Source organism: Zalophus californianus, chromosome 4 (assembly GCF_009762305.2).
Source record: "Zalophus californianus isolate mZalCal1 chromosome 4, mZalCal1.pri.v2, whole genome shotgun sequence".
Taxonomy (NCBI): domain Eukaryota; kingdom Metazoa; phylum Chordata; class Mammalia; order Carnivora; family Otariidae; genus Zalophus; species Zalophus californianus.
The window spans coordinates 166,917,396-166,933,812 of record NC_045598.1 but is presented as its reverse complement, the minus strand read 5'-3'; the positions used below and the strand labels follow the sequence as shown (position 1 = coordinate 166,933,812).

The 16,417-nt window shown below is 36.2% G+C and overlaps 1 pseudogene; it reads right to left on the bottom strand.

Moving 5' to 3' along the window:
• Positions 1-15,079: 15,079 nt before the first annotated feature.
• Positions 15,080-16,052, bottom strand: LOC113914005 (annotated as a pseudogene).
• Positions 16,053-16,417: the final 365 nt, after the last annotated feature.

Genomic DNA, 16,417 nt, shown 5'->3' with positions numbered 1-16,417 from the left:
TGTGGATAAAATTTGATTACTTTATCTAAAATTTCTGGGTCAGCAGAAGGCCAATTAAAGCAAAAATACTCTTGAAAAAGACTAATAAGCTTATAGGACATATTCTATCAACTGTCAAGAATTATTATAAAGCAATGTTATTTAAACCCCCATAATACTGGGGTTAGAATAGTTGAATTAGCTGTAGGAACAGATTAAGAGCCCAGATGTAGTCCCATGCACATATAAAAACTGTAATTCTGAGATATGTGGATAAGTATGATAAATTTTATACATATACATATATATACACACATTTTGTCTATCAAAGACTGTTAAGTAGATCCTTTAAATATAAGTAATAAGGCAAACACAATAAAATTTACGAAAAGGCAAATGACTTAATGTGATTATCTCATATTAACTGAGATTTAGATTTAACATTTTACTAAAGCATGATATATCAGTTTCCTGTGGCTTTTGTAACACATTACCACAACCTTAGTGGCTTAAGCCAACAGAAGTTTATTCTCGCAATTCTCCAGGCTAGATGTCCTAAATCTGTCAGGGCCTCACACTCTCTGCAGAGATAGAGGAGAATCCAATCTTGGCCTCTTCCAGCTTCTGGTTGGTGCAGTGTTCTTGGGTCTTCCTTGGCATTTGGCTGCATCGCTCCAATCTCTGCCTTGGTCTTCATAATGCCTACTGCCCCTCTTCTCTCTATCTCCAGTCTCCCTCTGCCCTATTATAAGGACATTTGTCACTGTATTTAGAGCCCACCCTGATAATCCATGATTATGTCTTCATTTCAAAATCCTTAATCACATCCTCAAAGACCCTTTTTCTAACTAAGATGAACAATCACAGATTCCAAGGATTTGTTTGCGTACCTTTTGTGGGGACATTCTTCATCTGATCACAAATAATTATGATATTCAATGATTATTATTTGATTATTAAATCAAGTTAACAAATTGAGACTAAGGCTTTTACAATTCATTAGAATACATTCCTTTTTTTTAATATATTTTTTTAAGATTTTATTTATGAGAGAGAGAGAGACAGAAGCAGGCAGAGGGAGAAGCACAGGCTCCTTGCTGGAGCCCGATGTGGGACTCGATCCCAGGACCCTGGGATCATGACCTGATCCAAAGGGAGACGCTTAACCGACTGAGCCACCCAGGCGTCCCATTAGAATACATTCCTTAAGTGTACTATATAAGTTAGGCAATTTTCATAAATTTCTAACTGTGTGAAGGTCCACACTACTCTGAAATCCTGCACACCCATTTCATGAATCATAGAGCTTCGAAGTATCTCCAGAGGTCAGTTACTGTCTTCCCTTGCCTCTAGGCATAGCTACATTTAAACTAACCCAGGAGGAGAGGTGTCTGCTCTGTTCTTAAAGATCTCCAGCAAAAGAGATTATATACCCTCTTCCAGCAACACATTTTGGCATTTCAAGCATTGAATATTTAAAATCTAACTTTTACATTGCAGAGGCATGGGAAATAGTAAAACCTTTACAACTTGCACATTTACTGAGAAGTTCCAACAGTTGTTGCAGGAGACAGTAAATATGATGCAAATAAGAAAAACTAGAACAATGAACAGATTTCATTTTTATATTACTGCTGATATTATGAGACTCAAATGCAGTTTGACATAGGGATAAATTTTGCTTTTGCTTTTTCTAGTCTTTTGAGAGAAAAAAAATGAGTTTTCCCTTAACCCCCCCAAAAAAAAATTTAGCCTGCGTTGAAAATATGTGAAGAAAGACTTTCAAGTTCATTTCACTCCCCCAAATTTTTCTAATACCAAGTCACACTGAGACAAGGGAAAAAGCCTAACACTAGGGTAAGGGGGAGGCAGGAATCAAAAGTAAATATGCAAATGAAGACTAAATACAAAATAATCTGGCTGTTCTAACTCTTAAACAGAAAGTTTGACTATTTCTCTTGATAAGATATAAAATGGCCATACATACGTTCCAAATCTCTGTTATTTTACAAAAGAGATTTAATACAGATGGAAGTAGCAAAGTAAGCTTTGCTCATGAACTATTTTGATTATCTCCTTTACATTCTCAGATACATTTTTCTAGACAGCATTTCCACTGATACATAGTTCAAACAGCATTCCACATTTTACAAATGCAAGGAGAGCATCTGATTCATTGTCCTTGGAAAGCAGTAATTTGGCAAGTAACTGCATTGCTATGTCATTCTAGAGATTATGCAGGATGTGGTGTGGGTATTCTATGCTCAGATAAAAAAGTGAAAAAGTGATGGTTTAGGTGGATCTGGGCCACAACGTAAGTATGGTATAAGTAAAAAACAGCTCTCGTGCATTTCCATACTATTGAGATTCCAAAACCTACTGTGTAAGTAAGAGTAATACAATCTACTTCTCTGTAAAGCAGGGACCTAAGGGTTGATTCTTAAAAGTTTCCCTGAGGGGCACCTGGGTGGTTCAGTTGGGTCCTGAGAGCAAGCCCCACATCAGGCTCTGTGCTCAGCATGGAATCTGCTGGAGATTCTCTCTCTCCCTCTCCCTCTGCCCCTCCCCCCACTCACTCTCCCCGTCTCTAAAAATAAAAACACAATCTTAAAAAAAAGTTCTCTGAGACTTTCTTTTGGGAAAGAATTGTTTTAATCCCAAGTGGTTCTTGATTATTACTATAAATTGTCTAGTATTTTATATATACATCTTGCTTATAATCACTGTATTTAATGCAACAACTCTAGATTTTTTTTCTTTTAATGATAGTAGTTTGGCAATGTGCCTAATCTTTGGTGATACTGCACAATCACTGTACTTTAAAGAATGGTTTATAGGTGACATGCATAATATCCCCCAGGAATTGTTTAGCATCTGATTTAGGTTTTAGTCAAATGTAAGTATAAAGTCTGAGATAATAAATTACCATGTAGAAAAATGATGTCAAACAAAGGGACTGCTGCAATCTAGCAGCTGCTAAAAAAGACTGATCTGCAGGAAAAGGAATCGGGAATAGATAGAGCATTTTAAAAATGTGGGCATTCTGGTAAAGGTCACATTGTATTTTGATCTCCTTTAAAGTATTTCAAGATGAAGAAAAATATCTCAAGAGGGTTGAGTGGTATGTGATTCTTAGGAAACAGTTTCTTCCCTGATACACAATTGTTAGATGATTACAAGTGTTTCTTTCTTCAACTTTGAATTTATAAGAGCAACTGACAATTCATTCTTTGTGAGAGGTTTTGTCTTTTCTACTTATCTCTAGGGATTTCATGAAGTTGTGTTTGCCAGAACTGGGAAATTGTCTCCAATCAGGTAGTGGTGAATAATGTCTTATTGATTAGTATGGATATAGAGGGATAGGAAAGGAGTGAGGAGGGTAACAAACTGAACAATGGAATAGCTTTTTTCATGATAATAATCTTAGGAAAATTGTACCTTTCTACCTTAATGTTAGATAGAGATTAAAATGTTTTGGATTGCCAACATGAAAGAAATGCAGTCAACTCTTCAGTTGCAAAGTCATTGCTTTAAAAGTTCTTCTGTAAATTGTTAGTTTAGGATGATAAAAGAGTACTTTAAATTATGGCAAAATTTCTAGCAACATAGAAAAACTTATTTTAAGTGGAGGAAAATTGTTATTACTTAATAAAGTCTCTGAATACAGAATGTAGTCCAGGACAAATCTTTAGCCATAGTTCACTGTTTAACATCTTTCTTTTTTAATTCTTAATCTTGAGAATCCAAAGGATTAGTCAACCTGTACCTCTTTTATTTTCCTTGTTATGTTTGACTAGGGATATTTTCTTGAGTCAGGTGTGTAGATAGAAGTAAAATAATAAACATAGTCAAGGAGACTTAGACATTTACATTGAGGGGAGCCTGGGTGGCTTAGTCACTTAAGCATCCAACTCTTGATTTTGGCTCAGATCATGATCTCAGGGTCCTGAGGTCAAGCCCCCAGTTGGCCTCTGTGCTGGGTATGGAGCTTGCTTAAGATTCTCTCTCTCCCTCTCCCTCTGCCCCTCCCCCCACTCATGTGCACTCTCTTGAAAAAAAGAAAGAGGAAGGAAAGAAAGAAAGAAAGAAAGAAAGAAAGAAAGAAAGAAAGAAGGAAAAGTAAGAAAGAAAGAAAGAAAGAAAGAAAGAAAGAAAGAAAGAAAGAAAGAAAGAAAGAAAGAAAGAAAGAAAGAAAAAGAAAGAAAGAAAGAAAAGAAAGAAAAGAAAGAAAGAAAGAAAAGAAAGAAAGAAAGAAAGAAAGAAATAAAAAGAAAGAAAGAAAGAAAGAAATAAAGAAAGAAAGAAAGAAATAAAGAAAGAAAAAGAAAGAAAGAAAGAAAGAAAGAAAAAGAAAGAAAGAAAGAAAGAAAGAAAGAAAAAGAAAGAAAGAAAGAAAGAAAGAAAGAAAGAAAGAAAGAAAGAAAGAAAGAAAGAAAAGAAAGAAAGAAAGAAAGAAAGAAAGAAAGAAAGAAAGAAAGAAAGAAAGAAAGAAAGAAAGAAAGAAAGAAAGGAAAGAAAGAAAGAAAGAAAGAAAGAAAGAAAGAAAAGAAAGAAAGAAAGAAAAGAAAGAAGAAAGAGAGAAACTTACATTGAGGAGTTGTATTTGGGGAGGAATGACCATGAGTGACTGGGAAGGTTTTCCTGTCTGTCTTCCCTTTATTTCCTTTCCAACACCACTGCTCCAACACCACTGCTGTGCACTGGACAACACAACTTTAGGCCATTTTTTAAATGTTGTTTTGCAAATAGGGGTACCTGTATTAGCAGAAAAAAAGGAAAATTAAAAGAAAATCCCAAATGGTGTTTATGGGGAATAAGCAAAATGCTTGAAGATGTAGATCCTAGCTTAACTAGTCACACCACATAGGAAGTCATGCCTCAGAGCCATTTACATGCAAGGACTATTTGCTTGGAGCAAAATTCCACAAACATAGCATAAGCAGTTCAGGGTCTTGAATGCTAAGTTTTTGGTCCAAAATAAATTACTCTGTGTACAAGATGTTACTATGTAGAGTGATAATAAATTACATGAATATGTGAAGTTTTTATTATTATATGGATTGTGATTTCTTTTTAAAATGAATAGAGCCCTTGTTTGGAGTCACCGTTACAGACCATTAGAGAAAATTATACTATAATGGCATTTAAATGCAGGTAATACTGGATAAAATATCTGTCATTACTGGGAGAATAGAAGTGCTTCACATGTTTGGATCATGTAATTAGGAGCCAGGAATGATTTATATAAAGAATGAGTTCCTTAACTCAGAGGAAAAACTGATTGTACAGGAAGAATGTTTTTCACCTAGGGCAATTTCACAAACTGATGAAAATGGCAAACGGTAGAAGTATTAGAAGGAAATATTTAAGGAACCAAACTACCTCTATTATATTCAGTCTTGGTTCCAGGACTCAAATATACACATTATTGAACACATACCAATTTCATCTGGACAGCTGAAATGTCTCTGTACAGGGTCCAGATTATTGTTATGTTTTGCAGTCATGGTGATTCACATGTTGAAATTATTTTCACTTTGGTGTATTTATTTTATTAAGGTTTATCTTAGGAAATAGGATTCACCCCAAAATGGAGGCAACATGACAGATACGGCAATCACTTTGGTCCCTTCATTCCTAGGTTAGAGGTTAGGATTCAACTAATTGCCTTTTCCTACAACCGATGGAATAGCAAGTATAAAATTCATATAACATACATTAATTTAAGGTTTAAGATTTTATTTTAATGCCTCTTCTACTTGATCACTTTCTGGAGAACTGAGGATGTAGGGATGAATCCAGGACTATAAGGTTGAGTTAGTAGATAGTATTCTAGGGGGCAAAGAAATTAGATTTACTCATGGAGAAAATATTTAAATACATATGCAATGCTTACAAAAAGGCATAGTAAATGAAATGTTAGTCTGTTCTCCCAGACCCCAGGAAGAAACTATTTGTTTGAATGGCTCTTTGCTTACCTCTTTTGATCAGCAAGAATGAGGTGTGGGCATGAAGAGAAGGCCTATGTTGAACATAGGCCTATGTCAGATGAATAAAAAGGTATTTTCAAGCAGATATGGGAGTAAATGAATTAGCTCAACATGTCTAGAGTTTTTGCATTGGAGATGGGCTGAAGACTTATGAATATATTGAGGAATCATATGTAGCATTATCTCTCTGCATTTTTCTTATTAAGCAACGGGGGCAGTAAATGCCTGAAAAAGATCTAATATTCTCACAACTGAAGGAAACAAACAAAAAAGAAAGAACTTTGTACATGACATATGATGAGAATACCTCCAATCACAAGGTTGAAATAATACTAAGTCATGAAGCTCCTGACAGTTTTCCTACTTAGATACTGCATTGTGCTAAGTGCTGAGGAAGAGTTCACCTTGCAGAGGGAAAAGAAATAGCACACAAGTTATCAGATTCATCATGGCCAGTTGCACTAATTAAATTCAGATCAAAATGTGAAAGTGAATCCCAAGCAAATTTGTCGTATTCTGAAATATTTTATCTTATTCAGGGAAATCAATCAATTTGAAGGTAAGTAGACAGAGCCATTGAAGTAAGAAGGTTTCAACTCTTTTTTAAAATACCTAACTATAATTTACATGAACAGTTCTCCAAAAATATTTAAAATTTTGTTTTCTAGATATAACATTTAACGGTTTATCCTGAAGAAAATGCCTAGATGCTCCACCAGGAAAAATAAGGGACAGATATCAATAAAGAAAATATATTTTCATTTTTGAGATACTTTGGAATATTTTAGTCATGTCTAAAAAATCTTTTGCCAGTATTTTTTTTTTTTTGCTCTAAAAAGTAAAGTAAGGACGCAGAATAGTAATTCAGTAAGATCTAACTTGGTTATAAAATTATATAGTATGGGATGCTAAGACCAGATCATTCAAATGGAAAAAAAAATCACACAGAAGTTTCTTAGCAGGATCCAGAGTGGCCATGCAAGTTGCAATGAAGAAATCATAGCCCTTTGGAACGCAGAAGAAATATGTCAACAACAGAAGAGCAAACTGGTGGTGGACGCCTGGGTGGCTCAGTCGTTAAGTGTCTGCCTTCAGCTCAGGTCATGATCCCAGGGTCCTGGGATCAAGTCCCACATCGGGCTCCCTGCTCAGCAAGAAGCTGCTTCTCCCTCTCCCACTCCCCCTGCTTGTGTTCCCTCTCTCGCTGTGTCTCTCTCTGTCAAATAAATAAATAAAATCTTAAAAAAAAAAAAAGAAGAGCAAACTGGTGGAAAAACCTGGCAAAAATAGTATTTGACATTACCATCACAAAGCCTAATAAGGACTTCCATGATTAAAGCAATAACAATTTATTCCCTAGTGGCATGTTAGAGGTGATATTGTATTATAGGAAAATTGATAAATTTTAGAGATGCAACTCTCTGTAAGTGAAATAAATTCATAAATGTATTTTTTTTTGTTTTAGTTAAAAATGTTCTTAGAAAGTAATACTGCCCCAAATTCATTGCACTTCAGATCTATCATTTTTAAAAATACCTACTCTGGAGTTCTACCACTGGCCTAAAGACTCAGAGTTTTCCTGGGGGAAGGCCGGTTTTAAAAGTCTGTGATTTAAAACCAAACAACCAGCAAACAAATAAATAAACAATAAAAGAACTCTCTAAGGACCACTGTTTTTAAGCTTCATTTCTTCTGTAGTTCTTTCTCTGTGTTCTCTTAAGTTTTATGTCTGTATATAGTTAGATTACCATAGTTTCTTGAAATGTCTTGTTCTGCATCTGATAAATTTGCTTTCACAATACTAGAAACTTAATATCATCTCAAAGCCTCCCAGAAAACAAAACAAACAAACAAAAAAACTAAAGGATAATTTGGTGTTAGAGACACTTTGTTTCAATGTATCTTGTATTTGTGACAAAGGATCAAGAGTGTAGTTGCCATAGAAAGTGGTTTGGAAATATTTCAAACCCTTCAGGAATGTATTGTTTCAATTAATGTATTCATTTATTTATTTACAAGATATATTAATATTCTGAATGATGATATGATCTGATGATCATATCAGATCATATGATCTGAATGATACCAGGTGCTGTGGTATGTGTCGGGAATAGGGTAATGGACACTCCCTTCTCTTGCAGAGTTTTCAATGTAGCTCAGTGGTGGGGGTATCTTTTGTGTGGAGATATGTTAAGATTTCTTTGCAAATCTTAAGAATGCCAGGGTGTTGGGGTTTTTGTTTTGTTTTGTTTTTCGCTTTTTGTTTTCCTAAACTGGAGGTTCTTGAAGGAGCAATATGTAGCCAGCAGTATCTATAAGCTATATTAGTTATAAGGTCTGGCTGACAGCAAAAGCAGATCACACCAATGTTTGCTGCTCTGTGTCACAGTTAGCAAAATTCAGATTCCAGAAGAAGAAGACAACTCTTCCAACTCTGGGCCAGTGTTACCTATTTAGGCAGTATTTTCTAGCAGTTACGGTATTATGCAGCTCCCAGTGTAAGCATATACATACTATAGCGTGTACAGTAGGTATATGATCTCTTCTGTATATAGTTTGTTTTTTCTTTTTCTTCACCTGGCTGTTCTTTTGTTTGTTTGTTTTATTTTCTTCATGATCAGTTCAGTGGACTGCATGTGATAAATTAGCTTTGGAAATTTGCTCTGATGGAAGACTGCAACATCAAGACCACAGGATATGGTATTTCTGCAATGGAATATTACTCAGCATTGAAAAATGATGAAATCCTGTCATTTGCAATAACAGGGATGGACCTACAGGGTTTAATACTAAGTGAACTAAGTCAGCCAAGAGAGACAAAAACTATATGATTTCACTCATATGTGGAATTTAAAAAACAAAACAATGAACAAAAGAAAAAAAAAAAGAGACAAACAACAACAACAAAAAACCCAGACTCAAATAAATACAAAGAACAAAGTTGTGGTTGCCAGAGGGGAGGTCAGTGAGGGGGAATGGATGAAGTAGAGAAAGGGAAATAAGAGCACATTAATCTTGAGGAACACTGAGAAATTTATGGAATTGTTGAATCATTATATCATACACCTGAAACTAACACAACACTTGAATACACTATATACTCTATACTGTCCTGGGGTCTGGAGCTGACTTACACAGAAATTCTATTGCAGAAGATACTTGGGCTTCCTTTGGTTAGAACAACGTGGCTTGGTGTTGGTTTAGGTTGCTGTTTCAAACTTGGACTGTTTGGCCATAACCTGACCTTGCCTCTGGGAAGGGTGAGATGTGGTGATGTGCACGTAAGCTACACTGTGGGCTACCTCATACCATGGTTTTGGCCCCTGTGTTATTTTCATTTTTTTTTAAAGATTTTGAATTATACTTGAATAATAGATTATACTTGAATAATGAAGAACGCTATTATACTTGAATAATAATACTTGAATAATTATAAAAAGCTATTTAAGACACTACAACATTAGATTGAAATATCTGTCTGTAGTGGTGATGCTAGGCCACTGGAGAAATATAATCAAGGAAGTGACAAGATCAGATTTGGTTGGAGAATCAGTTTGGCAGCAATATAAAAAACTGGAGTAGGGAATTAGGAAACTAAACTCAGGGGGATCACCTAGTCTCCCTTTGATTGTCCAGGTGAGAAATAATGAAAATTTGTGGAGTTGGAGAGAAGGTTATCCAGAATATATTTATGAGACAGATTTAACAGTTGTTAGGAAATAAAAGTATGGGGTAGGTGAAGTTTTACAGAAAGAAATTGTTAATATCAAGGAGGGTTTCAATTGTTTTCCTCTTCAGTAAATAGGCAGGTGGAGAAGCCACTCAATGGGTAGAAGGGAAAGAGTTGGTTTTGGGGAGAAACTGTCAAATTCAATGTTGAGTTTGCAAAGTCTCTGACTTTATATGGCAACAATAGGATATGTTCAGTAAGCAGTTAATTAAAATGAATCTCTGTCTCAGAAGATAAGTCCGAGTAAGACATGCACATTTGGGAATTACCAGTGCACAATAGAAATTAAAATCATAGGTGCAGCGGAAAGCAATGGGGAAAATTATATATGCTAAAAATAAACACAGGCAAGGACAGTACCTTAGAGAATGAGAACATGACAAAGAGGAACCTGTGAGAAGTAATTGTCAGGGATGGGAGCAGAAAACAAGAAAACCAGAAGAAAGAGAAACTTGAGGTCCTAACAAAAATGATTTTTACCTCACACATTTATATGTAATCTCTATGCAAGGATCCCTAAGCAGAGAACTTTGAAGTAACAATCAGATCAGAGGGTACAATTGATAATTTTACAGTTAATCTGTTATGACAGTGTGATTTCTACTGGAGATCTTAAAAAGACATAGGCAATCTCTTAAGAAAAAAGACCAGGGAAAAAAAGTAGGAGAAAAATTTTTCCCCATTTCTCATTCCTTCTTTTCTTGCTCCACGAACATCTGCTTCACTCTTCTGACTGATTTGACTTCCAATTCCCTTAGTGATAAATTGCAACTGGCAGCTCTAGAGTTAATAGCTTTTTTTGCTTAAGGGCATCAAACGGATTGAGAAAATTTTGTCCAAATATAACAATGGATGGGCTCACTAATTCACCTGATAGCAGGTGCCTGCCACAACCTCATCAAAAATGCCAAAGGGAGGTCATCCTTGTGGATGAACACAGATACTCATTCCAAACAGGCCTCCCAATAGAACTGAATTGCAAAGCAATATTCTTGGAGAACTTGAGTGCCTGGGCAGACAAGACTATAGATGACCATGATCTTAAAGTAGTGAAAGGATAATAGGCAATGCAATGTTTTAAAACACAATTACTTTTTTTTTTTAAGATTTTATTTATTTATTTGACAGAGAGAGACACAGCAAGAGAGGGAACACACGCAGGGGGAGTGGGAGAGGGAGAAGCAGGCTCTCCATGGAGCAGGGAGCCCCATGTGGGGCTCGTCCCCAGGACCCTGGGATCATGACCTGAGCCGAAGGCAGATGCTTAACGACTGAGCCACCCAGGCGCCCCGTGACACAGCTACTTTTAATCACCAAATCTGTTTTGTTCTTTATTTCAGATAGCAAGGATTTGAAGACTGAGTATGGAGAGTTAAGATGACTTTGTCATCCAAATATATCTGAATTTTGAGTTTTAGGTAAGAAATAGGAACAATGTAGATAGCAAGGGATTTGGGAATTTATGCAAATTTAACCAGGTAGCATTTGGAGAGCAAGGGATTCCTATATATAAATATTGACACTAACACGGAAACCAGCACAAATCTATGTCCTTTGAAAAAATAATCTGTCATGGGATATTTTCAAACTTATTGGTCTCAGAATCCAATTAGAACCTCAAAATTGCTGCTTAGCATATAACAGAAGTGTTTTATAGGTGCTATTAGAAGTGTTTTATAGGTGCTATTTCATCACATAGCATTTTGAAAAGACATATACAGAGTGGTGGAGCTTTAATACAATTAATTTTTACTGCTTTGAAGAGCTCTTTTTGTTTTGTTTTTGGTACTCTCTACTTATATTAACCATATTAAATATCAAAACAATAATTTTAAATATATTTCTCATATATGTCTCAAATTAACCTATGATATGGTAACATAAATAATATTTTTATAATACAACTATTTTGGAAAATAGAAACAAATAGTAAAGACACTGGAATTGTTTTGTATTTTTTTCAAATTTCTTTAGTGTTTAGGTTTTATAGGATATCTGGCTTGTCATAGGTGTGTCTACATTCAATATGTGACTCTATGTTGTGTTGGTTGAAGTTAATGAAGAAATATGTAGTTGAAAAAGACATATTGTTGGAAAAAGATTGACAGGGTACTTGAATGTCATTGAAAAAGTGAGAAATATATCAATAGCCTTTTCAGATTAAGTGTGAATATTTCTTATTTGATATCATACCAACAAGTTAGAGTCTCGTGTATCATATCAAGGGAGTATTATAATAAATCCTGTGGTCTTTCCTGCACTCTCACGGCATAATTTACTCTGAACTGATTTTGTTACATCATCACTGATCATTTGGAAAGCAAAGGTTCATTGTTATGCATATCTTCCAAATGTTGTCACATTTTACTATGGAATGTGGGAAATTACTTTTGTTGATATCACTACACATTTTACCAGAAAATAATTTAAGTATTAGCAAGTCTCAGAGTGGCAAACTCTAACTTTCACTTAAAAGATCAAATTCTATCCTTCGCCATAAATTCTGTCAGTTGCTTTCCTTAAAATGACAGGCTTACTTTGTTCTTTTGGGAGAAAAGTCTGCCAAATACCCCAGTCTGAATAACCATTGATTGCTGGTCATTCTTTCAAGTAAGAATGATTTACCATTACAAAAGAAGCAGCCAGTTCAGCTAGCAACTCAATTGCCCAGGTGCTTTTCCTCAGGATAACTCTTACATTTTAGTACATGACAGAAACACTTTATGTGTACTTTCCATTTCATTACAAAAAATTTTAAAAAGCACATAGGCAGGGATAGAGATTTAGTATAATTAATGTTTTACTGCTTCATCAGGACATTCCTAAGTAAAACGTGTTTTCATGTGAATGTGTAGAAGTAAAAAATAAAAGGACTACTGTAGTTTAGGAGCATAATTTCAATTCGTTCTTTTTCCTCACCAATTCATTTTCCACCATCAGTACAACCAGTGAAAAAAGGCAATAACGTCTTAGTATTGTGATGAAAACGGTTTGACCTTATGGATCCCTGAATATATCTCAGACACACAGGAATCCACTGACTACACTATGAAAACCACTGAAATATAATCTCGACAAGATGAGAATATTAAACACAGACAGAAGGAACCAAAGAAACATGTGAATGTCTTTTGCTCTTTATAGACAGAATAAAATAAAGAGATTCTATTTAGGTGAAAACTTATCTGAAGGCACAATAATAGAAAACATGACTTCACTAGGTGCCTTTCAAGACTAAGATTGTTGTTTCAATGTAAAGATAAAAGCTAATAGCTTTTTGAAAATGAAAATAAAACAGTTCAATGATGATATACTCTGTCTGTTCTTTATTCTGTCATCTTGCTTTTATGACACTTAGTAATTCCAAATGTTTCCATGCTTCTCTGACTTCTTCATTCTTTTGAATGTACTGAGCATTCCTTACCTGGAACTGATATCATGTACCATTCATTACTGTCAAAGATACATGGAAAACCTATCTGTGTGCCTTAGCTATGGCTCCCTTATCATCTCTTCAATACCATCATTCTCTCCAGTCCTGTCAAAATGCGTCAGCTGTTGATTCTTCTCAACTCTATTCCTTATATTGACCAAAATACTCAGTGACATTAACATGTGTTCAGAGAGCTCACAATGCTTTTTTTCTGGTTACCATATATAATTATTTGACATTTTAAGTAGCTACTTATATGAGTCCTGGTTGAAACACAACCAATATGCGGTTGCACACATACGTATACTCATACATTTACATGTATGTATATGGAGAGAGAAGAAAAGAGATTTAAAAAATTGGTTCACATGATTGTGGCGGTCGGCAGGTCTGAAATTTATAGGGCATATCAGGAGATCGGAAATGCTGCCAGTATTTGATACTGCATTGTGGCAGAATTTCTTCTCTGGAAAAAAAAAATCAGCTTTTTGCTTTAAAGGCCTTCAACTGATTGTTTGAGGCCAACCTGTGTTATTGAGGGTAATCTTAACTTAAAATTAACTGACTGCAGATGTTAATTAACCACATCCACAAAATTCTTTCACAGCCACACTTAGATTAGTGTTTAATTAAATAACCAATACTATTGCCTTTTCAAATTGACACATAAGACTAATCATTACATCCTGAGTGGGATACACACTACCCAGGAGCTTCTCCTTCACTTCTATTTCCTGATTGTTAGATATACAACACAATTTCACTTTTTTTCCCCTTCAATTTCACTCTTTAATCAAGGACTAAAACTGGACTTTGTGATAATTGCACCTCAAGGGGAATAATACGGAAAACTTTGGTTCATGGATTGTTCGGATTATTTTGAGAAAGAGGGTTTGAGCTGTCAAAATTCTATCTCACATGAGGCTATGGAGACTACTCTAAAGATTAAATCATAAATTGTAGTCCTCACAGTACCTTGCACAGACGATACAGTTATAATGATCCCACCTCCTCCCCCCAGGGTTTTGGCATAATTTCGCTGAACAACTGTTTTATTTTGGTAAATAGAGTCCAGCTGGAGACATTCCTGGATAGGAAGCGTGAGGAGCCAAGCAAAATAGAACAACAAAGAGCTTTATGTTGTGTTACTAATAATCATTTACTCTCTATCCTTTTTCACTCTTGTAGGAGTTCTCTGCCTAGTTTCTTTTTATTCTTAATCCCTGAAAGCGTCCCATTTCCGGCTGACACACTTTTCTTCCTCTGGGAAAAAAAATACCTCTTAAAAATCTGTCTGGAAAACTCCCGCTTGCTTTCCTGGCTAGCCTTGGCTTTGTTTTGTGTTCAGCTCTCTCCACTGACACTCAAACCTCATGAAGATCACAACTGCTGTATTTGGAACCACAAAGAGTTTAGGGTTTTTTTGTTATTATTATTAGAAAGTGAATGACTTATGATATGCAATTATTAAAACTTTTTTTTGGTTACCAAGTAACAGAGAAAAACCTTAACGACTCAGTGCAAATTTCACATTAATTTGGACAAATCACTCAGAAGTCATAAATCAGTACTTTGAACACACTATATTATAACGAAGTGTCTGAATAGCACTCCTAACAACACAAATGAAATTATTCCAATTGTATAAATTATTAAATCATGCATACTAAATTGATTGTACCTGTAAAGATATTGAATTTTAATATAATAATATTGCTAAATTATGTTCTAAAAGTAGTAATTGTGGTTCAAGGCCATAAGATACTATAATGTAAACCAATTGCAGTACAACCAGATAGTTTTTATAAAATAGAAAGTGGAACATGTTAGTAACACAAAATTTGCAATAACTTGGGGTTCTGTATTTTTAGGTTGAAAATAATGTCATGATTTTATCTCTTCCAAATGTACTAAGGGACAAGGTTTTCTTTTTTTTTCCTTCTATTTTCACCTTTTTTTGGGAATACAAGGCAAAGTTACAGCTTCAGATCATTAAGTAAACAAATGTGGGGATACCTTACTGACAACAATCATGACCTGAATTCTGTGAGTAAGTAGTTTTCCGGTTCATGGGGTAGGGGAGAACCACATTACTCAGCTACCAGAGGGTTCTGGCTTCAACTCTGGCTAGAAGGAATGCCAGTCCTGGTCAACCCATGATCTTCACCACAGCAAACTGGAATCTCCAATTTTTCAAACTAATTGTAGGAAGAAAGAGTAACTCCAGACTGACGTATAAATTCATCTGGATGACTACTAAAGTGTCCTCCACTCCTAAGGTGTCAAAATCCTCAGAGTGACTGTTGGAGTCAGGAGCCTTTCATGTGCTCCCTGTAATTATATGGTGCGTAGAGGCTGGTAAGCATTAGTCCTGCTATACCACCTCGTGCTACCCCTCGAAGACCGCCTGGACATTGATACAACATGCCTGTCATGGTTCTAGCTGCTATCCTGTTAAGATCATCTTCTGCACCTCGTGTTTTCTCGGTGATGACACCAAATGCACTACAGAGCAAAGCCAGAGAACCTACAGTATTAGCCCAAAGTGCCCCTTGCCTAGTTACCATGTTCAAAATCTGTACGTTTCTTGGTTTGGACCAGGACATGTACTGGGTTTCCTTCAATCCTAGCCGTAGACCGTTCATTGCCCCAAATGCCGCCCCTGTCATACAACATCCTCCAATGGTAAAGAAGTCCAGGTCAAATCTGCCCCGAGTTTTATTAGCTCCATCAATAAGATAAACTCATCTGTATCCTGAACGAGAAATCATGTATCCACATTTAAATACGGAGACAGAGGGTTCGTACCAGTCCCCGGGGCGCTGGCCAAATCCGCGGGCGAGAAACCTGCCCGGCCCGCTCCAGAAAAGCTGGCCAACCCCCGGGTGGTTTTGTTCCCGCTTCCCGCCCCTCACCCCATCCCACCCCCCCGCCCCCGCCGCGGCCCCTGCCGCTCTCCATGGTGTGGCAGCAAACTGCCGGTCCGCTCCTCACCGCCGCCTCAGGCTGGATTCGTCTGCTCCGCCGCTGCTCCCCAGAAACAGCAGGGAGACCCGCGTTACCACTGCCTCTTTAACACGGCGACCTTCTGGGAAGGAACAAGGTTTTCTCAACTCATGTAGATAACCATAAGGATTCTTTTACTTGGTATGACAGTGGTCTTAACTGAAGAAGAATTAAATTGTCAACACAGATGTATTTGGATTTTCACCGGTAGAATGCACAAAAATCAGCCACAGTACTTGATATGAATGCGGACATCACAGCTCCACAAAAGACAGGCAG